At 52.4% G+C, this 26883-nt stretch overlaps 1 long non-coding RNA gene across 1 annotated transcript; it reads right to left on the bottom strand.

Moving 5' to 3' along the window:
* Positions 1 to 5882: 5882 nt before the first annotated feature.
* Positions 5883 to 26672, bottom strand: LOC140392418 (uncharacterized). Its single transcript, XR_011935340.1, has 3 exons — positions 26635 to 26672; positions 25716 to 25841; positions 5883 to 6114 (listed from the first exon to the last, which is right to left on the bottom strand). It is a non-coding gene; the product is annotated as an uncharacterized lncRNA (long non-coding RNA).
* Positions 26673 to 26883: the final 211 nt, after the last annotated feature.

Here is a 26883-nt window from a genome sequence, read left to right as displayed (position 1 = left end):
CTGTTTAAATTGCGGGAAGCCTGGACACTATGCAGCCTTGTGCAGGTCTGCACCACCAGTCAAGGGCCAATTCCAACGCAGATGCGTTCGGAGGGGACAGCAAGATTTACAGGATTCTGATCCTGGCAGTACAATGGACCCAGAGGACGACTGACTGTAGTCCCCCTACCATGTGGGCATCATTACCACACGTAAACATGCCTCACCTGTCCATCCTCACTGTAGATTCTGCGGACGAATGGCGTGCAGTGCTGCAAGTAAGTCAATGCTCAATCCAGTTCAAGCTGGACACAGGTGCGTCTACCAATCTCCTTTCACAGGCAGATTCAACCGCATCAAGAAGCCACCCAAGCTCCTTCCAGCAGCCTGCCATCTCCTGGACCATAACGGCAATGCCATCACAGCACTGGGAATCTGCCACCTGCTCGTCTCCAACAGGAGCAATCAAGCAAGGCGGTTTGAAATCATCAAGCCAGACAGGGCCTCCCTCCCTGCTCGGCGTACAGGCATGCAAGCAGCTACGCCTTGTGCAGCGGGTCTACACAATGACCTCCCCCAACGTGGATCTTCAAGCAGACATTGACAACATCCTTGCTCAGTATCCGGATGTGTTTGACGGGATGGGCACTCTGCCATATCAGTATAAGATCCTGCTACGGCCTGATGCCACGCCTGTGGTCCACGCACCACGCCGGGTCCCGGCTCCACTGAAGGAGCACCTGAAGGCACAGCTCAAGGATCTTCAGGACCAGGGCATCATCTCTAAAGTTACAGAACCGACTGACTGGGTCAGCTCGATGGTATGTGTGAAAAAGCCTTCGGGTGAGCTGCGCTTCTGCATTGATCCCAAGGATCTCAACCAGAATATAATGCGGGAACACTTACCCCATCCCGAAGCGGGAGGAACTCACAAGTGAGATGGCATAAGCCCAGTTTTTTACAAAGTTAGATGTGTCACAGGGATTCTGGCAAATCCAGCTGGATGAGTCCAGCAGAAGGCTCTGCACCTTCAACACACCGTTTGGCAGGTACTGCAACAATCGTATGCCGTTTGGCATTGTCTCGTCCTCGGAGATCTTCCATAGAATCATGGAGCAGATGATGGAGGGCATTGAAGGGGTTCGTGTGTATGTGGACGACGTTATCATATGGTCCACGACCCCGAAGAGCACATCTCTCGTCTCGAGCAGGTATTCCGCCGTGTCCATGCCAATGGCCTCAGGCTAAACAGGGCCAACTGTTGCTTTGGCATGTCGACACTTAAGTTCTTAGGTGACCAGATATCTCAGCAGGGTGTGCGCCCGGACGCAGACAAGATCAAGGCATCAAAGACCCCTGAAGACAAGAAGGCAGTACTGCGCTTCTTAGGCATAGTAAACTTCTTGGGCAAGTTTATCCCAAACCTGGCCTCACACACCACGGCCCTCAGACACCTGGTAAAAAAGTCTACTGCCTTTGAGTGGCAGGCAGCTCATCAAGCAGAGTGGTTGGAGCTGAAAGCCAAGCTCACCACTGCACCTGGATTGGCATTTTTTGACCCTGGCAGGGAAACAAAAGTCTCGACAGATGCGAGCCGGGACGGCATCAGCGCGGTGTTGCTCCAGCGCGATGACACCTCATACTGGGCACCGGTTGCCTACGCATCACGGGCGATGACACCCACCGAGCAGCGGTACGGCCAAATTGAAAAGGAATGCCTGGGCCTTCTTACTGGAATTCTCAAGTTCCACGATTATGTCTGCGGCCTGCTGACATTCACTGTCGAGACGGACCACAGGCCTCTGGTCCACATTATCCACAAGGACCTGAACGACATGACGCCCCGGCTGCAGCGCATCCTCCTCAGACTCCGGAGGTATGACTTTGAACTCGTGTACACGCCTGGCAAGGAGCTCATTATTGCGGATGCCTTGTCCCGCTCCGTAACCTTGCCTGCTGACCCGCTGGCATTCGTCCAGCAGATCGAATCACAGGTGCAACTGTGGGCCAGCAACCTCCCGGCGACGGATGAAAAGGTGATTTGCATTCGCAACAAGACAGCCAAAGACCCTCGTCTGCAGCATGTCATGCGCCACCTCGCCAATGGACGGCAAAAAGGGCAGTGCCCCCAATTCCTCAATGTGAAGGATGACCTGACGGTGGTTGATGGCATCCTCCTCAAGCCGGACCGCATTGTCATTCCACTCAGTCTCCAGAGCTTGGTGCTCCGGCAAATCCACGAGGGACATCTGGGTGTCGAGCCAGGCAAGCTGTCTACTGGCTTGGGATTAGTCAGGATATCTCAAATATGGACCTCAACTGTCCGACCTGTCAACGCTTCCAGCCAGCACAGGACAAGGAGACGCTTCAGCAGCACAAAGTCGTGACCTCTCTGTGGTCCAAGGTGGGCATCGACCTCTTTTATGCCAATGGTCGTGATTAGGTGTTAATCATTGATTATTTTTCTAACTACCCAGAAGTTGTGAAGCTCTCGGACCTCACATCCAAGACCGTCATCAAGGCCTGTAAGGAGACGTTCTCCAGGCATGGTATTCCACTCACTGTCATGAGTGACAATGGTCCTTGCTTCAGCAGCCAAGAGTGGTCAGGTTTGCCCAGTTATATCAGTTTCATCACGTCACTTCCAGCCCATATTACCCGCAGTCCAACGGGAATGTTGAGAAAGGGGTGCACATCGTGAAGCAGCTCATCTGCAAGGCTGTGGATCCTGCTTCTGACGTCAACCTTGCGCTGCTTGCATACAGGGCAACCCCTCTGTCTACCAGCATGTCACCAGCTCAACTCCTGATGAACAGGGACCTGCGGACGACTCTTCCATCCATACACTTGCCCGACCTGGATCACCTCTCGGTTCTACAGAAGATGCAGAAACTCAGGGACCGGCAAAAGCAGAGCTATGATGCTCATGCCACTGATTTGCCTGTGCTTTCCTCGGTGGATACTGTTCGGATCAAGCTACCTGGTGGGGGGTGGTCAGCTCCAGCTGTTGTTGTTCGACAGGCTGCTCCCCGGTTGTATGTTGTGCGTATGGCTGATGGCTCTGTTGTGCGGCGCAACCGACGGGAACTGTGCACAGTTGCCCGCCCGCAAACACACTCTTCATTGTTTCCATCTGTTATTGTGCCACCTCCTGATACCTCGAACCACGAGGCCACCAGCCAGGCTTCAATCCCGCCTATCAAGGCGCCGTCATCCCTACCACCCCCTCTCCGACGGTCGACCAGGATCAGATGCAAGCCCTAGAGATTGGACTTATGAACAATTGTTTTGTTTGCTATGTTCTGTTTTCGCACATTAGACACCTGTTTTCACATGTACGTATGATCCCATCTGCTATTGTATGTAAATAAGTTAGTTTCTCGGCCTACACATGTAAATACTTTCACATAGGCTACAGAAAAACATTTCAAAAGGGGAGATGTCATGATATGCAGACATGCACATAATGAGATACAAACAGGCAGCTAATGAACACAGAGAACAGGACATAACAATCAGCAGGCAGAACACTTGCGGGTGGTTTCCCACTATAAAAGGCACAAGGCACTCGCACTCCATCTCTTTCCACTGGTGACATCTACAGTGTGAGTCAGGGTGTTCATATCATATAACTCCTACAGCACGTGGCTAAGAGCTAGTCTGGTTCAGTCAGACAGAGTAATCATACTAGGTTAGCAGCGAGTCGAACTCACATAAGATTGTGCTAACTGTGTGACAGGTTCAATGAATTGCCGCGGATTCTGCTTCTGATGAATTGAACTAACTTCAAGGTCTGGAGTATCTCTCAGGTAAAGCTGCATCAAGTTGCAGCCCGTGTTATCTTAGTGTGCTTAACACGACAGGGCTGACTGCTCCCAACATACAGTCTGCCCCACAAAACTCCAACCCCTTACTGGCACAGCAGACTGGTCAGATATTCAGGCTTTAAAAATGTAATTGGCGGAAGAGGAGCTTTGTGAATGCAACCAAAGATCAAATGATTCTGTTAATCTGGTCTCTAAGACACAAATAAAATCGATCAACAGCAAATTTCAAAATTAGATCTCGCAGATTTCCTCAAATGTAAAATCCTGAAATAGCGATACAACAAGAGTTTGCATTTATAGGGCACATATAATATCAAAAACATCCCGGGGTCCTGCTGCACAACCATTCCTCCATCAATGGTGGGAAAAAGAAGGGAAGTGGACAGACTGAGAGAAATAGAGAACTCAGGGAGAGCTGTGGGGTTGTGGTTTGGAGGCAGTCACACAGAAAGGATGGAGTTACTCCATGAAAGACTTCAAACGCAAAATGTGTATTTTAATTTTGGGAAGTAGAGGACCTGGGAAGTAGAGGACCATGAGTCGGTGTGGATCAGCAAGGATAAGAGTAATTGGTGAAAGCGATTTGGTGACGGAAAGGATCAGGCAGCAGAATTTCGGATGAACTGCGGTTTACCGAGGGCGGAAAATGAAGGTCAGCTAGGAGATTATTGTAATGGTCAAGTCTGGGGGTGGTAATGGCATGGATGAGGGTTTCAGCAGTGGATGGGCAGAGGTAGGGCAGAGGTAGGGCAGAGGTAGGGCAGAGGTAGGCGATGTTGCTGAGATGGAGTAAGCAGGATTTTGTAATGGAGCACACACAGGATGGCAATTTCAGTTCGGGGTCAGTTAGAGTGCAGGGAATGTGAAGTCTCATTCAGTCTGAGACACCGACAATGTCCAGGCTTGTGGTACAAGAGTGAAGGCGATGACTTTGGTCTTACCAATATTTAACTCAGGAAATTAAAGCTCAGGCATTATGGGATGTTAGACAAGCAGTCTGATAAAACAGAGGAATTAAGAGGGCTGGGGATTGGTAGAGCTGGGCATCCTTATTGTTCATGTCTACAGATGGTGTCACCAAGAGAGAGATTAGTAATAGGAAAGAAGCCAAGCGGACTCCTGACGTGTTAAGTTTGCAGGAGCAGGAAGAAAAGCCATTGAAGGGGATGATCTGGCTATGATTGGTTAACCAAGGCTGTGACCAAATGATGGCTGTGCCTCTGACCCTGGCAATAGGGAATAGGTGATGTAGGAGGTTGGTGTGGTCAACCATTTCAAAGACTGTAGAGAAGGCTAAAATCCCAAGGAGGAATAATCCACCTTAGATACAGTCACAGAGGATGTCAGTTGTAGCTTTGGTTCTGGCCATTTTGGCGCTGTGGCAGGGGTGTAAAACTGACTGGAGGGACCCAAGCCGAAAGTTGCGGGGCACAGGTTTGTGAGGTAAAAAGATGTTGAAGGATTGAGAGGTCAAGGGAGTTGGAGATAGTCTAGTGGTCTGCAAGGACAGACGGTATTGAGGAAGGACTGATAACAAAATGGAGTTATGAAAAGGAGTGAGACAATGTTTAAGGAGAGGGGAACGTATACAGTGTCAGCTAGCATGGGGGCCACGAAGGGAAGTTTAGTCGGCAGTTTAACAGGAGTAGGGTCAGGAAAGCATGAGAGGGTGTGAAAGGAGATAGGAGAGAAAGTGGAGAAGGTACATATTCAAAGTTAATGGAAGGAGGGGTTGCTTGGTGTAGGTTTGGTGTGGTGTGCAAAAGGCAAGTGGAGAAATCAGCAGAGGCAACTGGACGGATGGTCTATATCTTTACAATGAAGAAATCTAAAAGCTGCTGGAATTATAACTGAAGAGTGGAGGGGAGAGTGGTTTCAGGAAGCAGCTGGTTGTGAAGAAAAACGTATTAACATATTGTGTGGCTGAAAAAGACTTCTTAAAAATTCACTATGATTTGAAATAGCTGGAATCCTGTCAACCTCTGGTACTGAAACTCAATATGTCATAAAATAATAATACTTCTGCACCCAAATTAGATTTTAGTTTATTGAAATATGGTCTCAGTGTGTTGACAAAATGAGCTTAAACCTGTGCCAGGGTTTATTTTCTGAACGCGCAGTAAATGATAAATCGCTGTTCTGACAGCTTGGAAGAATTTGTAGCTGGTTGCTTTTCAATGTGACATCATCCGTATTTCTTAACGACAGCTGGAGTTCCATGAAAGCATCCTTATAATATCAGCAGGTCACAGGTGGTTGCAGTATTCAGTTGCAGCACATGTTGTTCAAGGACGGAGACAGCAGTGACCTGTAAAAGCAACAGAATTATTTTCTTTAAAACGGGGATATTTTCAGGGACTGCTGCAATAAATGCCATTTTTTTCCACTAAGACAAATATCAGAACTCAGTTCCAAGAAAGGCTTAAGAATGTTTTGCAGCTTGTTCCCCCTGCTCTTTTACCCAAAACCTACAGTATTCCAATATCAACTTATGGTCTGGTATCTTTAGATTGAACGTCACAATTACCTTCATAACCCTTTTACCTATACTGTGCTGCAAATTGCGGAGAACCACACTGAACTACAGAGAGTTGTGAACACAGCCCAGTCCACCAAGCGAATCGCATTCCATCCACTGACTTTATCTACACCTCCCGCTGCCTTGGGAAAGCGGGCAGCATAATCAAAGACTCCAACCCATCCGGGTTATTCTCTCTTCCATCGGGCAGGAGATGCAAAAGTCTGAGAACACGCACTAACAGATTCAAAAACAGCAGCTTCCCCGCTCACGGAAGCACAGTGGTTAGCACTGTTTCTTCACAGCGCCAGGGTCCCGGGTTCAATTCCCGCTTGGATCATGTCTGTGCAGATTCTGCACGTTCTCTCCGTGTCTGCATGGGTTTCCTCCCACAAGTCCCAAAAGACGTGCTGTTAGGTGAATTGGACATTCTGATTTCAACCTCTGTGCACCCGACTGTGGCGACGAGGGGATTTTCACAGTAACTTCATTGCAATATTAATGTAAGCCTACCTGTGACAATGATAAAGATTATTATTATATTACCAGACTCCTGAATAGCCCTCCAATGGACTGAACTGATCTCTCCACACATTTTCTCTACTGTGTATGCTTCACCCGATATCTATGTATATGTATTCACATTGTGTATTTACGTATATCCTATGTTTTTCATGTACGGAATGATCTACCTGGACTGTATGCAGAACAATACTTTTCACTGTACCTCGGTACACATGACAATAAATCTAAGTCTAAATCCAACAAAACTAAGAAACGTTGGATAGTCAGCCATAAAAACTATTCCATTTGTAATTAACTCACTGCACAAGATTAGGCAAAAGCAAAAGCAAATTCTGCTTTCAACCATTGACTTACTGCCCTGGAGTGTGTGGTGAGGAGGAAATAGGGCTTGCTTTTAAACATAGTATAAAGGAACAGGTAATTGCAGTTTTACATGGTCAGCAACACAGTGCCAGATTCCAAATAAAGCACACCGTCCAGGTATTGGGGACAGTATGATGACCAGCAAAAGCCCTAAAAAAGAATGGAGATATCCCCCACAGCTCAAAACAAGATTGTCTCACAATTGTTCAGAAAGCCACCCCTTTCTCCTGAACAAACAAACTCACATGGGATGCAAGCCAAACAGTAGCAATCTGCAGCCCAATCAACAGCAGGGGAGTGGCCATATTTATCTGACTGCTTCACCTTCTTTATCTTGGAGAAGTCCATCCCAGATAAGGATGGTCATTTCATTCGGACATTTTTGGAGAGCTATTATAATGTTGAACAGATAGAGTGATTCCCCCACATTCCTGACCTGCTCTCAGGGGGAAGGCACCGTGACTACAAGATCACTGTACTGTGCCCTTCAATCTCAATCTGATGTATCTCCATAGTTAGGTGGACGAGTCCATTCTAGGCCAAATCTACAGCCCAAGGTCTGAGCAAGAATACCACAATTATGTGCATGGGTGTCTGCATGTAACATGGGGAGACAACTCCTCACTGTCTACCTCTTTATATGAGCAGTTGTTTCTCGAGTTCAGTGTAAAATAAGAATGGTGTACACAACGAATGGAAAGTCTAAATGAAAATGATCGGTTTGTCTTTAAGATTTAGATGGCTGGTTTCACAACAAATTAATGGCCAGTCATAAGACATTGTATAAGTGAATTCATTTAATTCAGCATTTTATTATTTGTAGTGTGCACTTTTATTAGTTTACGTTTTCTTAGACCCTGTGAGTTCTGAACTTTCATGTGCTTTATGTGCAGTACTCCTAAGTGCTTCTCTTCGCTGTGGTGTATACACCTCCATTGCTTCCTGTCAATTCACTTCTTCCCACTCATCAACTAACAGCTGTAAGGGGAATTGCTCTCCAACAAGATTGTCCAACACAGGAAAGTAAAACATTTTGTGCGATGTTCGAAAGAAAGAAAGAAAACCAAAAACCAAATAACGTAACATTTTCTCGCATGGCCATGTGCAACTACAAGGTTATCCATCCTTTTCATACTGTTCCTTTCATTGTGTGTGAAGCAGAGGTGGAAGCAAGCTGCTCAGATCCCTTCCCCATCATTATTTGAAACCATTCTCCATATCAGCAGAGGCAAGCTACATAATCTTTTTGGTGTATTTTCACAAAAAGGTGGGTAGGTACTGCGCTAATGTGAACAAAGAACAAAGAAAAGTACAGCACAGGAACAGGCCCTTCGGCCCTCCAAGCCTGCGCCGACAATGCTGCCCGTCTGAACTAAAATCTTCTCCACTTCCGGGGTCCGTATCCCTCTATTCCCATCCTATTCTTGTATTTGTCAAGCTACCCCTTAAACGTCACTATCGTCCTTGCATCCACCACCTCCTCTGGCAGCAAGTTCCAGGCACTCACTACCCTCTGTGTAAAAAAAACTTGCCTCGTACATCTCCTCTAAACCTTGCCCCTCGCACCTTAAATCTATGCCCCCTAGTAATTGACCCCTCTACCCTGGGAAAAAGTCTCTGACTATCCACCCTGTCTATGCCCCGCATAATTTTGTAGACCTCTATCAGGCCGCCCCTCAACCTCTGTCGTTCCAATGAGAACAAACCGAGTTTATTCAACCTCTCCTCATAGCTAATGCCCTCCATACCAGGCAACATCCTGGTTAATCTCTTCTGCACCCTCTCTAAAGCCTCCACATCCTTCTGGTAGTGTGGTGACCAGAATTGAACACTATACTCCAAGTGTGGCCTAACTAAGGTTCTATACAGCTGCAACATGACTTGCCAATTTTTATACTCAATACAGCTGCAACATGACATGCCTGTTTGAAAGCCAGGTTTCAGCATGCTATCCTGCTAATAATTGGTGAATACCATGATTTGAATTTGCTTGGAAACAAATGCCTGCAGGTTTGAAAACTCAATTGCTGACTAGATGCAATTTTTGTGGTACATTATACATGTAGGCTCCATGCAGCCATTTCACATGAAGGTATTGAGTTCTCTGGTTGAACATAACCATGTTTCAGCATGGCTCAGGGACTGAGGGATGGGGGCCCATAGATTCTCGGACGAGGCCCTGAAGTTCTTGATGGAGGAGGAATGTACTTGCTAGTGGCATGGGAAGGGTGGAGGAGTCCACCTGACCCTGCTATCCCTCGCTCCGACAGCATAGGATGCTGCTCCATCTCCTGCCAACTGAAGGGAGACCAACTGAAGAGCTTCCCTTGACCAGTGACTGATAATGTGTCCAATAAAGTAGAATAGCACAGCACCTTTTAGGTGAAGTCTTCAGAAATGTCTGCAATGAATGCTGCATGAGTATTGAAATCTTGGTAATGGGTTCCAGAAAGTCACCTGCTGTGTGTCAAAACTCTCTTCAAACTTCCAGCGGTAAAAAGTAATATGCCTGTATAAAATGTTGGATCTGTCACAGTTAGAATACTGTGTGCAGTTTTGGAATCCACATTATAGGAGGGATGTGATACCACAGGAAAGGGTGCAGACAAGATTTACCATGATGTTTAGATTTAGATTTATTGTCACCTGTACCAAGGTACAGTGAAAATTATTGTTCTGCATACAATCCATGCAGATCGTTCCATACATGAAAAACACAGGACATATGCTAAATATACAATGTAAATACATAGACACAGACATCAGGTGAAGGATAGGGAGTGTAGTACTACAAAAGGAGAGAAAATTGTAGAGAGTAAGTCCAGCCCACAAGAGGGTCATTCAGAAGTCTAGGAACAATGGGGAAGAAGCTGTTTTTGAATCTGCTGTGTCTGTTCTCAGACTTTTGTATATTCTGCTCAATGGAAGAGGTTGGAAGAGAGAATAACCTGGGTGGGAGGGATCTTTGATTATGCTGCCCACTTTGCCAAGGCAGCAGGAGGTGCAGACAGAGTCAATGGATGGGAGGCGGGTTCGCGGGTTGGACTGGGCTGTGTTTACAACTCTCTGTAGTTTCTTATGCTCTTGGGCTGAGCAGTTGCCATACCAGGCTGTGATGCAGCCAGAAAGGATGCTTTCTATGGTGCATCTGTAAAAATTGATAAGAATCAATTTGGACATGCCGAATTTCCTTCGTTTCCGGAGGAAGTATAGGCGCTGTTGTGCTTTCTTAGTCGTAGCATTGACATGGGTGGACCAGGATAGATTGTTGGTGATGTGCACACCTAGGAATTTGAAGCTGTCAACCATCCCCACCTCGGCACCATTGATGCAGACAGGGGCGTGTACGACACCTTGCTTCCTGTAGTCAATGTCCAGCTCCTTAGTTTTGCTGGCATTGAGGGAGAGATTGTGTTGTTACAACACTCCACTAGATTGTCTATCTCCCTCCTGTACTCTGACTCATTGCTGTTTGAGATCCAACCCACTACGGTCATGTCACCAACAAACCTATAGATGGAGTTGGAGGTAAATTTTGTCATACAGTCGTGTGTGTATAATGAGTATAGTAGGGGGCTAAATACGCAGCCTTGCGGGGAGGAGGTGTTATTGTTTATCCTTACTGATTATGGTCTATGGGTCAGGACGTTGAAGATCCAGTTGCAGAGGGAGGAGCCAAGTCCTAGGTTTTGGAGTTTGGATATGAGCTTGGCTGGGATTATGGTGTTGAAGGCGAAGCTGTAGTGAATGAATAGGAGTCTGATGTGGGAGTACTTGTCGTCGAGATGCTCCAGGGATGAGTGTAGGGCCGGGGCTGGAGAGCATCAGTTATGAAGAGAGAATGGACAAAGTGGGGTTGTTTTCCTTGGCTCAGAAGGGTCATGTGAGATGTAAAAAACGATGAGGAGCATAGATAGAGGAGACAGGAAGAAACTTTTCCTCTTGATTGAAGAATTAATAACTAGGAGGCATAGTTTTAAGGTAAGGGGAAGGTGGTTTAGAGGGGATATGAGAAAAATCTTTTCACCCAGAACTCACAGCCTGAAAGGGTGGTGGAGGCAGAAACCCACATAACATTTAAGTAGATTTAGATGTGCACTTGCAATGCCAAGGCATACAAGGCTATGGGCCAAGTACTGGAAAATGAGGTAGCTGTTTTTGACCGGCGCAGGCAGAGTGGACCGAAGGACTTTTTCTGTGCTGTAGCCTCTATGATCTATCTTTAAATAGCACTCGAAATCTTCAGCAATTACTTGTTTACTCGCAAACAGCTGGGGCGTCATTCTCCGACCCCCCAGCGGGTCGGAGAATGGCCGTTGGCCGCCGTGAATCCCGCCCCCGCCGGTTGCCAAAGTCTCCGAAGGGAGAAAAGTCGGCGGGGCGTTAATGTCGCCGCTGCCGCGGAGAATGTCACGGGTCTGCGCAAGGCAGCCGATTTTCGGCCTGCCGATATTCTCCCTTCCGGATGGGCCGAAGTCCCGTCGACGTGATGACCGTTCACGTCGACGTCAATCAAACCTCCTTTTCATCGGCGTGACCCGGTGCTCCAGGCTCACGCCGACCAGCGTGGAGGTGAGTGACGGCCTGGGGGGTTGGCTCTGGGCAGGCAATGGCGTGGCCGCACCGCAGTCTGAATGCGTGAGGAGAGGTGTGTCTCGGGTTGTGTGTGTGTGTGTGCAGCGGGGGGGGGGGGGGGGGGGTGGTTAGAGTAGGCTGGGCTCCGGGGGAGTGCCGGGAGGGGGTCCGTGCCGGGGAGGTGGATGGGAGGGTCCGTGCCGGGGTGGAGGTTGGGGGGGGCTCCGTGCCGTGCCGGGGTGGAGGTTGGGGGGGGGTTCGTGCTGGGGTGGAGGTTGGGGGGGGGGCCGTGCCGGGGTGGAGGTTGCGGGGGGGTCCGTGCCGTGCCGGGGTGGAGGTTGGGGGTTGCGGGGGGTCCGTGCCGGGGTGGAGGTTGGGGGGGGTCCGTGCTGGGGTGGAGGTTGGGGGGGGCCCGTGCCGGGGTGGAGGTTGGGGGGGGGTCCGTGCCGTGCCGGGGTGGAGGTAGGGGGTTGCGGGGGGTCCGTGCCGGGGTGGAGGTTGGGGGGGGGGTCCGTGCTGGGGTGGAGGTTGGGGGGGGTCCGTGCTGTGGTGGAGGTTGGGGGGGGCCCGTGCCGGGGTGGAGGTTGGGGGGGGGTCCGTGCTGGGGTGGAGGTTGTAGGGGGTCCGTGCCGGGGTGGAGGTTGGAGGGGGGGTCCGTGCCGGGGTGGAGGTTGGGAGGGGGTCCGTGTCGTGCAGGGGTGGAGGTTGGGGGGGGGTCCGTGCCTTGCCGTGGTGGAGGTTGGGGGGGGTCTGTGCCGGGGTGGAGGTTGGGGGGGGGTCCGTGCTGGGGTGGAGGTTGGGGGGGGTCCGTGCCGGGGTGGAGGTTGGGGGGGGGTCCGTGCTGGGGTGGAGGTTTGGGGGGGTGTCCGTGCCGGGGTGGAGGTTGGGGGGGGTCCGTGCTGGGGTGGAGGTTGGGGGGTTTCCGTGCCCGGGTGGAGGTTGGGGGGGGGTCCGTGCTGGGGTGGAGGTTGGGGAGGGTCCGTGCTGGGGTGGAGGTTGGGGGGGGGGCCGTGCCGGGGTGGAGGTTGGGGGGGGGTCCGTGCCGTGCCGGGGTGGAGGTTGGGGGTTGCGGGGGGTCCGTGCCGGGGTGGAGGTTGGGGGGGGGTCCGTGCTGGGGTGGAGGTTGGGGGGGGTCCGTGCTGGGGTGGAGGTTAGGGGGGGCCCGTGCCGGGGTGGAGGTTGGGGGGGGGGTCAGTTCTGGGGTGGAGGTTGTGGGCGGTCCGTGCCGGGGTGGAGGTTGGGGGGGGTCCGTGTCGTGCAGGGGTGGAGGTTGGGGGGGGTCCGTGCCGTGCCGGGGTGGAGGTTGGGGGGGGTCCGTGCCGTGGTGGAGGTTGGGGGGGGTCTGTGCCGGGGTGGTGGTTGGGGGGGGGTCCGTGCCGTGCCAGGGTGGAGGTTGGGGGGATCCGTGCCGGGGTGGAGGTTGGGGGGGGGTCCGTGCTGGGGTGGAGGTTTGGGGGGGTGTCCGTGCCGGGGTGGAGGTTGGGGGGGGTCCGTGCTGGGGTGGAGGTTGGGGGGGTTCCGTGCCCGGGTGGAGGTTGGGGGGGGTCCGTGCTGGGGTGGAGGTTGAGGGGGGGTCCGTGCCGGGGTGGAGGTTGGGGGGGGGTCCGTGCCGGGGTGGAGGTTGGGGGGGGGGTCCGTGCCGTGCCGGGGTGGAGGTTGGGGGGGTCCGTGCCGTGCCGAGGTGGAGGTTTGGGGGGTCCGTGCCGGGGTGGAGGTTGGGGGGGGTCCGTGCCGGGGTGGAGGTTGGGGGGGGTCCGTGCCGGGGTGGAGGTTGGGGGGGGTCCGTGCCGGGGTGGAGGTTGGGGGGAGGTCCGTGCTGGGGTGGAGGTTGGGGGGGGTCCGTGCCGGGGTGGAGGTTGGGGGGGGGGTCCGTGCTGGGGTGGAGGTTGGGGGGGGGATCCGTGCCGGGGTTGAGGTTGGGGGGGGGGTCCGTGCCGGGGTGGAGGTTGGGGGGGGTCCATGCCGTGCCGAGGTAGAGGTTGGGGGCTGGGGGGCGGTCCGTGACGGGGTGGAGGTTGGGGGGGGGGGGGTCCGTGCTGGGGTGGAGGTTTGGTGGGGGGGGGGTCCGTGCCGGGGTGGAGGTTGGGGGGGGGTCCGTGCTGGGATGGAGGTTGGGGGGGTGGGTCCGTGCCGGGATGGAGGTTGGGGGGGGGGTCCGTGCCGGGGTGGAGGTTGGGGGGGGTCCGTGTCGTGCAGGGGTGGAGGTTGGGGGGGTCCGTGCCGTGCCGGGGTGGAGGTTGGGGGGGATCTGTGCCGGGGTGGTGGTTGGGGGGGGTCCGTGCCGTGCCAGGGTGGAGGTTGGGGGGATCCGTGCCGGGGTGGAGGTTGGGGGGGGTCCGTGCTGGGGTGGAGGTTTGGGGGGGTGTCCGTGCCGGGGTGGAGGTTGGGGGGGGTCCGTGCTGGGGTGGAGGTTGGGGGGGTTCCGTGCCCGGGTGGAGGTTGGGGGGGGTCCGTGCTGGGGTGGAGGTTGAGGGGGGTCCGTGCCGGGGTGGAGGTTGGGGGGGGGGTCCGTGCCGGGGTGGAGGTTGGGGGGGGGTCCGTGCCGTGCCGGGGTGGAGGTTGGGGGGGGTCCGTGCCGTGCCGAGGTGGAGGTTTTGGGGGTCCGTGCCGGGGTGGAGGTTGGGGGGGTCCGTGCTGGGGTGGAGGTTGGAGGGGGGGGGTCCGTGCCGGGGTGGAGGTTGGGGGGGGTCCGTGCCGGGGTGGAGGTTGGGGGGGGTCCGTGCCGGGGTGGAGGTTGGGGGGAGGTCCGTGCTGGGGTGGAGGTTGGGGGGGTCCGTGCCGGGGTGGAGGTTGGGGGGGGGGTCCGTGCTGGGGTGGAGGTTGGGGGGGGGATTCGTGCCGGGGTGGAGGTTGGGGGGGGGTCCGTGCCGGGGTGGAGGTTGGGGGGGGTCCATGCCGTGCCGAGGTAGAGGTTGGGGGCTGGGGGGCGGTCCGTGACGGGGTGGAGGTTGGGGGGGGGGGGTCCGTGCTGGGGTGGAGGTTTGGTGGGGGGGGGGTCCGTGCCGGGGTGGAGGTTGGGGGGGGTCCGTGCTGGGATGGAGGTTGGGGGGGTGGGTCCGCGCCGGGATGGAGGTTGGGGGGGGGTCCGTGCTGGGGTGGAGGTTTAGGGGGGGGTCCGTGCCGGGGTGGAGGTTGGGTGGGGGTCCGTGCCGAGGAGGGGGATGGGAGGGCAAGTGTGTTGGTCCACCTGGCCAGCCTCCAACAGTTGGACCCATGCGGTCCATGCCACCTGGCTGGGGGGAGGAGGGGACATGGGCAATGATGACATGTCGTCGTTCCCCTCCCCCCCCACCAGGCCGTCATGTTTTCAGACCATCCAGCGATATTGGCCGCCGTGGTGGCAGCCGCTCATGTCTATGTTGCCCTGGATGAGGAGGAGGAGGAGGAGGAGCGTGCCAGAGAGGCGGCGCAGGCTGCCGCAGAGGGGCAGGCAGCAGCCGCCCAGGCTGGAGGGTCACCTGACCGACAGGACGAGGAGGGGGAGGAGGACGTCGCGGCCCCACGGCAACGGAGGCACCCGGCAGTCATACCAGGACCTCACGGACCGGGAATGCAGGAGGAGACTCCGGATGAGCCGGGAAACCGTGGCACACATCTGCCACCTGCTGGCACACCTGTCACCGCGTGGCACTGGCGGAGGACACCCTCTCCCCGTGTCCGTCAAGGTTACGGTGGCCCTGAACTTTTATGCAACGGGGTCAATCCAGGCACCGAGTGGGGACCTGTCCGGCATATCGCAGACATCGGTGCACCGGTGCATCCGGGCAGTGACAGATGCCCTATATGTCTTGGCGCACCGCTACATCCGCTTCCCCGTGGACCGGGCCAGCCAAGATGCCTGGGCCGTGGGCTTCTCTGCCGTGGCCGGGTTCCCCATGGTCCAGGGCGCGATCGATGGGATGCACGTCGCCGTGCGGCCACCTGCAGATAACAGGGCCGTGTTCACTAATAGGAAGGGGACCTATTCGATGAACGTACAGGTGGTCTGCGACCACCGCATGATGATCCTGCACGTCTGCGCCCGTCACCCAGGCAGTGTACACGACTCATTCGTGTTGTCGCTGTCATCCATCCCCGGCATGTACGAGGGACGCCATCCCCGGCATGTACGAGGGACGCCATCCCCGGCTGAGGGGCTGGTTGGTGGGCGACAGGGGCTACCCATTGCGATCGTGGCTGATGACGCCTATACGGAGGCCACGCAATGAGGCGGAGAACCGCGACAATGATGCCCATGTAGCGACAAGGGGAGTGATCGAGAGGTGCTTTGGCGTGCTGAAGATGCGTTTCAGGTGCCTGGACCTCTCTGGGGGCGCCCTCCAGTATCGGTCAGATAGGGTCGGCCGCATCATTGTGGTGTGCTGCGTCCTGCACAACATAGCCCAGCAGAGGGGCGATGTGCCGCAGGCAGAGGAGGGCGGAGTGGAGGAGCAGCAGGAAGAGGCCCAGTCCTCCCCAGATGAGGGGGATGGGGGCAATGGTCAGGGCAGACGGGGTAGACACAGGCGGGTGGCTGTCCACCGTTACCGGCTGGCCCAGCGGGCACGGGACAGACTGATAGACGCCCGCTTCACTGACTAGATGGGCGTGGGAATCGGGTAGTATGGCCACAGACCGCACACCATGGCAACAGCCGACCACCCACGCCCCCCACCCATCCACCACCCAGCACCCTCACCCCCCTCCCCAACCCCACCCACCCCACCCGCATGCACACCCCCCCCCCCCCATTGCCGATCCACCTGCGGCACAACGGGCCGGGCTCACACAGTTGCGGGTGGACGCGTTTCTATCGCAGGCCATGGAGGATGATGACAACCCGCCCTGCGATGAGCTCCTGGCTCTACATCGTTGGACTATGTCTGACCCATGGCCACAGTACCACCATCCACCCAGACCATCCCTGCATGCGGCTGTGACACTGCAGCGCACGGTCCCGTCCTCTGCCCGGGGGATGTTGATGGCGGCCCAGGGGGAAGGGGGCAGACTCACCTGGGGCTGAGGTAAGACCACCCCTCACACACACACTTGCGCTCAACGTACATGACACCCCCGCACACTTTGGACAGAGCACAAAGGCAGCTTCGGTAGGTGTAACATTGACTTTAATAACCAAAGGAGTTCATGCACGTGCCCGAGCCCCTAAAACTCATCTGTGCCCTGCACCCGTGCCAACTTACTCAGTGTCTAATTGTTTGGCCTTACGGGCCCTTTGACTACGTCTACGTGGTTCCCCAGACGGTACAGCAGAACTGGAGGTGGACTCCTGTGATTCCTGCCCTCTGACAGTGGATCCCTTTGGCGGCCGTTTCCTGGGGCGTCCTGGCCTCGATGGGCCAGGCTGCGGCCCGGGTGACTGGGATGGCGAGCTGCCAGCCTGTCCTGCCCGTTGCCCACCCGATGCACCTGGGACGGAAGGGGGGGAGTCCGAGGTGTCGCGGTGTACCGGGACCTCCCCTACAGAGGGAGCCGGGACGGACCACACCACCTCCTCCTCCCTCGGGGTGCCCGATGGCCCCCAGGCCTCTACATGGGTGGGGGATGCGAACGGACTGGCCATCCGACGCCCCCCCGACATCTGGCGCTGCCAGTCCTGGAGGCCCGTGCTGGTATCGACAGGGGTCTGCAGGTTTGCAGCCATGGAGTCCAGGGGGTTGGCAAACCCTGTCTGTGATAGTGCGACGCCGGCTCGCACATGGCCACTGGCGTCGATGCCCTCAGCGATGGCCTGCAGAGACTGGGCCATTGCCTGCTGAGACTGGGCTATGGCGTTGAGCGCCTCTGCCATCTGGCGCTGGCACTGGCTCATGGCCTCCAGTGAGAGGGCAGCCATTTCCTGGGCCACAGACGCCGCCTGCACGGAAGGCCCAAGGCCTCGCAAACCGTTCCCCATGTCTGACACCGTCGCACCCATTGCCTCTACCGCGGACGCCACCCGTGCGGTGTCGGCCTGGGTGGCACGCATGACCGGAACCACTCCCAGCTCCTGGACTCGGGTGGGCTCCTCCACCTGCGACCGCAGCCGTCGCAAGCCGCCCGTCACCCTCTTCGCTCGTCTCCGGGTCGGTGGTTGCATCGGATCTATGTGTGAGTGTGGTAACTGCAGGAACCCGGGATCCATCTGGGCGGCAGATGTTCGCTTGGGCTGGGCTGCCCTCCGACCGCCCGGTCCCTCTGCTGCTCCTACCTCCACCTGCTGTACCGGGACGGCTGTGTTGTGCGCACCAGTGAGTGGACCAGACGCCTCATCACTAAAGTGCCCAACCGTGGTGAGTGTTTCTGCGATGGTGGAGGGTGTTGGTGACAGCAGTGGCGTTGTGTCGTGCTCTTCGTCCCACTCTGAGTCCATGGCACTTTGGGGTGGGGGTTCGTTTCCACCCATCCACTCTGAGTCACTGTCCGGTATTTCGTCTTCTTGTGTAGTGCTGTCCCGGGTAGGGGTGTCCTGGGTAGTGGTGTCCTGGGTAGTGGTGTCCTGGGTAGTGGTGTCCTGGCTCGGATGTGACGGGGGCCAGTGGCTGCCCCCCGCGTCGCTGGGTGGTCGCTCCCGCACTTGACGGGGGTGTCGTCTCCCTGTTGCTCCAGGTCTCTCCGTCTCCCGTGGTGTGCGAGGGGCATCCTGCGGGCGTCGCATGCTGGAGGGTCTGGGTCTCTCCGTCTCCCGTGGTCTCCGAGGGGCATCCTGCGGGCGGTCTGCATCTGCGGGGATGGGTGCCTGGACGTTTGGTCCTGCGATACACAATGAAGCATGCATGGTTAGACATCAGGCAGTGATCAGGTGATACAGGGGAGGGGGATATAGGGGAGGGGGGATATGGGGACGGGCTGTCGGTGGCTCACTCGCTAGTACGCCCCCGACCTCTGCATCAGCAACCTCCCGGTCCTCAGGTCCGCCAGCCAGTTCCAGGGCCCTTTCCTCGTGTACGGTCAGTGGCATCTCATCAGCGGGCCCTCCTCCAGTCCTCACATGCTCCCCATTGTTGTGTGCGCGCTTCTCCTGTGGGGGGGGGGGGCAGGGGTAAAAGGCAACATAGGCAGGTATATGAATGCACGCCATCGGTTGCCCGTGCATTGCAGAGGTTAAGGTTAGGGCTGGATTCACTTGGGGATATGGGGGATATGGGGGAGGGGGGATATGGGGGAGGGGGGGATATGGGGAGGGGGGATATGGGGGAGAGGGGGATATGGGGGAGGGGGGGTTATGGGGGAGGGGGGATATGGGGGAGGGGGGATATGGGGGAGGGGGATATGGGGGAGGGGGGATATGGGGGAGGGGGGCATATGGGGGATATGGGGGAGGGGGGATATGGGGGAGGGGGGATTTAGGGGAGGGGGGATATGGGGAGGAGGGATATGGGGAGGGGGGATATGGGGAAGGGGGGGATATGTGGGAGGGGGATATGGGGGAGGGGGGATATGGGGAGGGGGGATATGGTGGATATGGGGAGGGGGGATATGGGGGGGATATGGGGGAGGGGGGATATGGGGGAGGGGAGATATGGGGGAGGGGGGATATGGGGGAGGGGGGATATGGGGGAGGGGGGATATGGGGGAGGGGGGGATATGGGGATGGGGGGATATGGGGGAGGCTCACCCTGCCTGCTCTGACAAGGTCGTTCACCTTCTTGTGGCACTGGGTGCCTGTCTGTGGTGTCAGGGCCACAGCGGTGACGACCTCTGCCACTTCCCTCCACAGACGCCGGCTGTGGCGTGGGGCAACTCTGCGGCCGTGCCCGGGATACAGGGCGTCCCTCCTCTGCTCCACCGCGTCCAGGAGCGCCTCCACATCGCGTGACTCGAACCTCGGGGCTGAGCGACGGCCAGCCATCCAGTCGGGTGTTGCGGTCGGGTGTTCCGGTCGGGTGGGGGGGAGCAACGCAGCCTTATGAGCCGTCACGCCGTGCAGCGCGTATGACGCTGCACGGCGTGAACCACTGCGCAAGCGCGGATCCCGTTACGTCGCTGCTAGCCCATTTCGGGCCAGAGACTATCGACCCATTTTTCCGACGTGACGCAAGTCGGATTTGCGCCGTTTTTTGCGCCGATCAGCGGACTTTCCGCCGATAATGGAGAATTTTGTCCCTGATCACTGTTAGCAGGGGGCATTTGAAGTGCTATCCTCCATAATCTCATGCTATCTCCTTGATGAAAGTTAAAGGCAATGTTAATGTCAATCCTTCAGGCACCTGTTCCTAATGAATGCATCAGTTCCTTCACCAAGATGGCACTTTGTACTAATCGTGGGCAAAGTCGTTATTTCAGCTTAAACACACCAGCTGGGCTAGCTCAGAGGCTCATTAATACCTAAAGTATTGAAGGAAATCGCTTCATTGGACTGTTGGTGGTTGTTAAAATTGTGTAAAATTTGCATAATTATTGTTTACCATATTTTACCATTATTATTCCATCTCCAGTACAGTTTTAATAGCCACCAACCTCAAATCCTTGCTGATAAGATCAGTGTTCCATGGACTCAACTAAACCTGCTCTACAACTGATCAGTACGAGCACCTTTGACGGTGGGGGATGGTAGTCAGAGAGGAAATAAGAAGCAGCCTATCCTTAAGTTTATTCTACATGTAGAAAAGTGCCAGGGCTTCGCAATTTCTCATTTTGCTGACACATCGAAGGGCAAGACCTACCCCTATGCACACAGAAAAGCCACAATGCTAAAACATTCAATGCAGTTACTGTCTTTGATAAATATTGAAATCAGTTGCTTAAAAGATGGAAGAACGTTGGAGCACTCAAATGCAGAAACCAACCTAGGTGAATGTTTAGTTTCACAGTCGGTTCTATATTAAGAGATAGCTCTTTGGAACCTCATAATCTGATTGACTAAGCAGTAATTTCTGGTATAGCCTTGCATTGAAAGAGTGTGTCCTTCAAATATTAGCAGCTTCCTAAACAGCAATCTGGGGGTTGTGAATCTGCAGCTATAACAGAAATGTTTTTTCTCCCTAATGTGACATGGATTTCCACGTTCTAAAGCTGCATTTTGTTATAAGCAGTGAGGTGACTTTGAGGATTACAGGAAGCAAGTAGTTTTTTTTAAATCTCTTGGGTTCTCTGCTGAAATATTATTAACTGTTCATTTCTCCCTCTGCCTTTCACAGAATTTATATTGACTCATAAGCAAAATGTTACTGCTGTATATCATGGACACTGCTTTGCATTGTTACAAGGAATAAAATTTTTCCTGATTTTCAGTGGATTTGATGGGGAAAAGTATCTGTTATTTGCTGTCATATGCTAAGCACAATGCCGTTGTAGATAAGCTGATGACGCTTGGCTCCTGCTCACGAATTAACCATTTGGCATCTTCAGTTTAAAAAATAAGTTTGCAGCCAATATGAAACACTTTATCTGAATTCCTGCTTTAACTGAATTCCTATCCAATTGGGTGTATTTTAAAACAGTGAAAAGCAATAGCATCTCCGTAGTGGACAAGTATTAGGAAGAGAACCTTTCCACTCACAAACTAATCGAAGTTGAATTTTGAGAACCCTCCTGCTAAATAGGTGCTATTTGATTTTTCTTTTAAGAAACACTGTGACCAAAGATTTTTTGCATGTTGTTATTGAACAATTATTGTTCAATTCTCCAATCGTAGTTTAAAAAAACCTTTAAAACAGGCCCTTGCTGGGTTCCCACGTACACTCGCACTGACTGAGTGAAAACCAAACTCCATTGACATCTGGGGCAGGAGTCAAGTCAAGTTATTTACATAATTACATGAAAGTAATTTGTTTGGGTGCAACTTAACTAAGCGTCGGGAATGACCCCGTTATCGAACAGCACTCTTTTTTAATCGGCCCCCAGCTAAGTCACACTTAGCCGCATATCCTGCTCTGAGAAGCTCCGACAAGCAGAGCTCTTTATTGCAGGAAGAGATTGGGGTGCCATTTTTAAACGGTGCCCCGATCTCCCGACCCCCCCCAGATGCGACCCCACGCCTCCATGCCCCAACTCACCTATTGGGGGGTCTTGAGCCCCCGCCCCCGCACCCCACCACATACCGGCAGGGCCCGATCCTCGATGTGGGCAAAATGCCAGCTTGGTATCTTGGCACTGTCAGCCTGGCACCCTGGTTAGCCCTGCCAGCTTGTCAGTGCCAAAGTGCTCAGGTGGCACCAGGCAGTGCCAGGGTGCCAGCCTGCCCAGCGGGCGACCACCCGGGGGGCTCTAATGACCTGGGAGACCCCCAAGGGCTGATATGCCTGGTCCCCATTTACTAATCGGCGCTCAGCCGAAGTCACCTCAGTGAGGCTGATAGATGATGGGTGGCCGTTCGATCCAGTGTCAGCACGGCTAAGTGGACATATAAACTCCATTAACCATGCGAGACTGGGTCCCGTCCATTGTGGGTGGGATCCAGATCACAACGCCTTGCGAGATCTGGTTGGATCTCATAAGGCGTATTGGCCATCAGGAATCCCAGGGGAGGCCTCTCCCTGAATCTACCGGTCGCATCGCTTCCCAATTCAGGCCGAACGCGACTGGTAAATCATGCCCATAATATCTAAGTAGATAGGAAGAGATGCTTCACCTAGCATTTGGAGAATCTTGAACACTAATATTCCTAAAGGGACAGAGAGTTTGTGGGGAGAAAAACTGATCGTGTTTTTTATTTATTTTTGAGTTTCACTGCTTTGGGCAGAAGGATCTTGTGAGCATCGGTTGTTGGGAGCAAACATGTACAGGCGGTAAAAAAAGGCAGACGGGGACAGGGAAGATTGGTATTGGTTGGGAGGTTCGAAGAAGATCTACGAACCAAAGAGTCATGTCCTGATGTGGACGGAGAAGTAAGGGATGTGGGGAAAGGAGGAATCACGGAAATGGAGGCCTCTGCTGGGGAGTTCCATGAAATTAGAGGTGGATGGAATGTGGTGAAGGCAGTTTCTGGGCCACCTGTGAAAAGGAATGATATTTCCAAATCAAAAGATAGATATTCTCTTCTGCCTGTCTAATTTGTTGCTGTGTGAGGAGCTACACATCCCTGTCCGCGATAATTAATTTATGATTAATCTCTGTCGCCATAGCAACACATAACACCGAGGACCAACGAGCACCCCCGAAATCCAGCATTGCAAAGAGGAAAATAAGAAAAACTACACCAAGAGGACATATTCGCATTTGCTTCCGACTGCCCCCACCCACATGTAGGTGGGTGTATTCTCCGTTGCCACGTCTGTGCTGTGGAATATGAGGAAGGGGCGCAAATTAAGACTGTGAGCTGTTGGAATAAATCCCCAAGCAATTTTCCATCCCTTCCCCCGCATATCTGCAAAAGAATCACAGACAGACATGTCAAACCTAAGGCCGAACCAAATGTTTGGAATGTACTAGATCACTATTGATGCCTGTTGAGCCAATCCACTATAAGAGTTGTAAAATATAGTGTTATGCTTTGTATAAGTGTAGCTATTAATAATTTTAACACAGTCGGATCTCAAGAAGGAATTACAAAAGTTGGAGGACAAAAGCTTTAGGATTGTGGAAAAATTATGGTTAACGCAACACTTTCAGATGATCGAAATGAAGCCTGGAACATAACCACACTAACTGGGAAAATCATTACCTTCTTTAGCCAGTTGGTCTTCAGTTAGCTACTCCATTTCAATGAAAAATAAATGCTTTTGATGTCAAAACTATAACCAACCTCCTCTATTTGTTATTGTTAAGCTGTGCCGTAAGAATTTATTTTGCTTGTTTAAAAAATCAGTCCCACAGGTGAGTCACTATCAGAAAAGTGACTTAAAGCCAACATACCAAAGCTGTGAAACATGTCTGAAAACCAACCATATGATGGATTCCTAACTTTGGCTGCTGCAGAGGTAAACGGATTGTTGGCCTGATTTCCGACAGCTTGACACATAAGGCATTGTGGCGATGAAACCGCTTCCCTCTCCAGCTCTCCGACTCGATTATCACACTCAAAAAAAATCTGACTGGACTTCAGATTGGCTTCACTCCCTTCCAATGTCAGTGTAGGCCTTCCTCATCTCCACCTCACTGTTCCTTATTTACAATATTTTGTCTGATATTGTACATTTATTTTGTCAAATATTTGAATTAGGCTAGCAAGGCTAGGTAAAAGCGTGCAAAATAAAAATATACTGCCTTTATGGATTTTGGTCATTGTTACCTGAGCCGTAATTTGTTGAAGTGGATTACTTGTTCCTCTGTAGAATCCAGCCACTTTTTATTTCATTTAACACCAACAGAATGAAAAACAGATTGGTTCTAAAACATTGGTTGATCAGGATCACTAAGTTACTTCCCAAGTGTTGAAGACCAATATTTAATCCATTAATATCCAATAACATAAACGAGTACTGAATAAGAAGGAAAAATATAAAGACTGGAAATGATTCTGTGATATTATTTCATGTTTGCTTAGTGAGTTTGTTAAATTGCTGTGTGCTGTTTTAATCGTTGTATTAACCTATTTATTTGCAGTCTGTTACTGACTTCATGATGAGGAATTTGATACACAAAGCTCGACAGTGCTGACAGGAAGTTTCAAGCTTGTATTGTAAATGTTACATTATTTCCAGACAAGACATCTTTTAAACTATGTTACATGTGGTCTTTGTTATAATATCCACTCATGTACGTAATGAGATGCAGACAGGCAGTGATTGACACACAGGATGCCCAATAAGCATACAACACAGCACAGCCAATCACCAGACAGGACACTACCACTATAAAGCCAGAGGGGACTAGGTTTCCCGCTCTCTCGGGACCCCAGCTACTGAGACAGTCAGAGTCCATGAGCTAGCAAGCACAAACGCCATGCGGTAGCTAATAAGCCTGGTCAGGCTACATTAAGGTCACTAGTCAGATCAATATAGTGTCGACCCACAGCTGAATATGTACAGCAGTTCATCTAGTTGAATAAAACAGTGTTGGATCTTCTCCTGTGTTAGACGTCTGTTTCTAACTTCCCTTCATCGAGTGAAATCCACATCGAACCAACCTGCCTAACCCATCAGTTTTCTGCAGAGCATGCATGTTTGAAGGATGATTACTGCACATTGTCTAAAGTAATACCTGTCAACAAATAGCAGGTTTTATGACTGCACAGAATTGGTTCCCTACCTCGCTGGACAATACAAGACGAGCACAAATTAAGCTGTAATCCAAACTTCTGACATAAAATTCATTTGCACACTGGCCCCAAATGAAGGGGTAGGTAATTCCAACCATGGTGCCTCAAAGAGTAGAATGTATTATAAGCAATTGGCAATAGAACCAGCGGTGACATGAGGATGCATTTTATATGCACTGAGCTGCAGCACATTGCCTGAATGTGTACTGGAAGCAGATTTAACAGTAATTTCCAGAAGAGAATTGGGTAAATACTTGCAGAGAAATCACTTATAAGGCCACGGGGAAAGAGAAGGTTGGTGAGACTAATTGCACAGCTCTACCAAAGAACTGACACAGGCTTGGGGTGGCACGGTGGCGCAGTGGTTAGCACCGCTGCCTCACGGCACCGAGGTCCGATCCCGGCTCTGGGTCACTGTCCGTGTGGAGTTTGCACATTCTCCCCGTGTCTGTGTGGGTTTCACCCCCACAACCCAAGATGTGCAGGCTAGCTGGATTGGCCACACTAAATTGCCCCTTCATTGGAAAAAAAAAGAATTTGGTACTCTAATTTTTAAAAAAAAAAGAACTGACACAGGCATGATGGGCGAAATGGCATCCTTATCTGCCATACCTGATACTATGCCCATCAAATATTTCCAGGTGTATTTTCAATGGTTCTTTCAAACATCCCATCTGCCTACCTCCATCAGTTTTGTCTCCATACTATTTAAATTATGAATTTTCAAGTAAGGCTGCTTTAAATTGAACAAGTCCAAATGTTTCAATTGCTCACCAGTGTAATTAAACCCAATGCTGTTTGGTTCACTTACATTGTTTAGTGAGCTCTTTTATTCATCAAATCTCCCACAAGTCTGTCTAAAGCAAACGTCTAGTGGTATTTGGCCGTCAAGTATGCCCCAGCATCAGTCAAGCAACCGGCAATGGACCAAAGCCACCTTTAAATAAAGACAGATGTGCGTTTTGGTTAACTTTTAAGAGGCACTGATTTAATCAAGAATTTTTGAACAATGCTAAGCCAAAAGAGTTATGCCCTTTAAAAAACCTATATTGCCCAGAACTTCTCTGTAAAACGCTTCTTGAAATGTATAAAAGAAACATGACAATGTAAATGTTTAAGAAGGAATTGTAATGTAAAGAGCGATATGTGTGTAATGTTATCATAATTGAATGGAAGAAAGTCAAGGGAATGTGTAACTCTGATGGAAATGTACAGTCAAGACAATTTGAAATGTTCTGTAATGTTTATGATAGATTTTATGAATAAAGTATATTTTTTGGGAAAAAAAGTACGATAGCAGCACTGCTAACACTGCAGAAAAGGCTCATAATAAACAATTAGCACTTCTTAAAATAGATTTCATTGTAAACATCTCCTTCTGTGGTTCTTTAACAGAATAAGGAAGGGAGACCTGATTGGAGGGAACTACAAGAGCACTGGAGGATGAACTAGAGAGAGAGAGAACATGTGCTTGATAGGGATGCAGGTCTAATTGGAGACAGGAACATCAGCAGAGAGTAAGCGAGAGAGAGTGAGATAAAATCCCAGGCCTGATTGTAGACAGCAGCAGCAGAGGAGAAGAAGCGCACAAGAGAGAGAGAATGGCTGGGGTTCTTTGGAATGAAATGGGCAAGAAGATCACGGGGGTGATTTGTAATCCGCGTTAGCCACCAGCAAGAACGGCGACATGGGCTTAAAATCCCTTGAGAATCGGAAAACAAAATTCTCACCGGTGAGATTGTGTTTTCCGATTTTTCCACACCCCTCACGGGTGATGTAACTAAGTTCAAGATCGGGATTCTCCGTCGGCGAGACCCTCCACCTCACCGGCAGCGCACTCACGCCAGCAGATTTCCTGACCGCGTGGGGGTGCCCACAACGGGAAACCCCATTGGCCGGCGGCCAGGATGGAGGATCCCACTGCTGGCGGGGGTGCGCCGCACCAGAAAACGGGTGTGGAGTGATGGCGAATTCCGTCC

The sequence above is a fragment of the Scyliorhinus torazame genome, chromosome 16 (genome assembly GCF_047496885.1).
Source record: "Scyliorhinus torazame isolate Kashiwa2021f chromosome 16, sScyTor2.1, whole genome shotgun sequence".
Lineage (NCBI taxonomy): Eukaryota > Metazoa > Chordata > Chondrichthyes > Carcharhiniformes > Scyliorhinidae > Scyliorhinus > Scyliorhinus torazame.
Note: the sequence above shows the minus strand (reverse complement) of the source record. Positions and strands in the feature narration are given on the sequence as shown.